We start from the raw sequence: 1304 nt of genomic DNA, 5'->3' as shown, positions 1-1304 counted from the left end.
GTGTGTCTGTGTGTGTGCGTGTGTGTGTGTGTGTGTGTGTGTGTGTGTGTGTGAGAGAGGTGATGTGTGTGAGAGAGGTGATGTGTGTGTGTGTGTGTGTGTGTGTGTGTGTGTGTGAGAGACAGCAGAGGTGGGAGTTTACGTCTCTTTCTTGAGCGTTCGTGAAAGGTTATTAAATTCACTTTAATCACACAAACGCACACACACCTCCGGTTAAGAGCGATTTGTGCATCACTGTATTTTAGGAGGCCTGTAAAGAGATTGAGAGGAGCGGACAGCCGCAAACCCGCTCTGTTTTCCAGCACTTGTTCCTCTGGCGTGAACATGAGCGCGTTGGTCTGGTGCTGCTTCAGCTTGATCCAGAGGATCTGTCAGAAGGTCAGGACAGCAGCAGATATAATGAAAGCACACGGAGAACAGCGGCGGTCAAGCTCCGAAAGAAACACCGTCAAACAGAGACAGCCAACGAGAAAACTGCTGAAATGAAACGAACACTTACTTTACACAATATTTACTCACGACTCCTTGGGCTGATATAGAAACTGACCATTAGTTAACTAACCATTATGTCATTATAATGTACTGAAGTCTACATCAGAAGACATAGCAGCGCCATAAAAGCATCATGAAAGCGGCTCATATGACTGCTGCTCTTCACATCTTTGAACAGAAAGGAACTGAAATGCAAGTGTTAACTGATAATAATGTCTTCCTCCAGTGAGTCACTGATTCAGTGAGCCGAAGACTGGATCAGTCTGATTCACGAAGAAATCAGGAATCAGGGCCGATTCATGAAAGATCCAACTCAAAAATCAGATTCATTCACAAATCAGACACACGTTTCCAGTGAGAGCTGAGCTGCACATCTAATGAATAATCAATTCAGCTGTTCCTCACACTAACGATCAAATGACTTCAGAAGACTCGAGACATTGATTAATCGTCTAATATTATGGTAATAATTCTGTGGTGTTTTTGTGTGTATGACAGCAGTAATGATTCACTTTCATTTAACAGAAAAGAGCAAAGCTTCAATCTTCCACTGAAGAAAGAACGTCAAACAGGTTTGGATCAAAATGAGGGTGAATTAATGCAGAAATAATCTTAGCAGCACCTTTTCATCCAACAATTAGTTCAACAGAATTTACAAATCACAGCACATGGAAACAAAGCATACAGCACATGAAAACAGCCTACTAAACATCGCTAACCTCACGTGCGTGTGTGTGTGTGTGTCTGTGTGTGAGCGTGAGTGTGAGAGTGTGTGTGTGAGTGTGTGTGTGTGTGTGAGTGTGTGTGTGTGT

The sequence above is a fragment of the Sinocyclocheilus anshuiensis genome, unplaced genomic scaffold (genome assembly GCF_001515605.1).
Source record: "Sinocyclocheilus anshuiensis isolate Anshui unplaced genomic scaffold, SAMN03320099.WGS_v1.1 scaffold3548, whole genome shotgun sequence".
NCBI classification, from domain to species: domain Eukaryota; kingdom Metazoa; phylum Chordata; class Actinopteri; order Cypriniformes; family Cyprinidae; genus Sinocyclocheilus; species Sinocyclocheilus anshuiensis.
The sequence above is the reverse complement of the archived record's forward strand: the minus strand, read 5'-3'. Positions refer to the sequence as shown.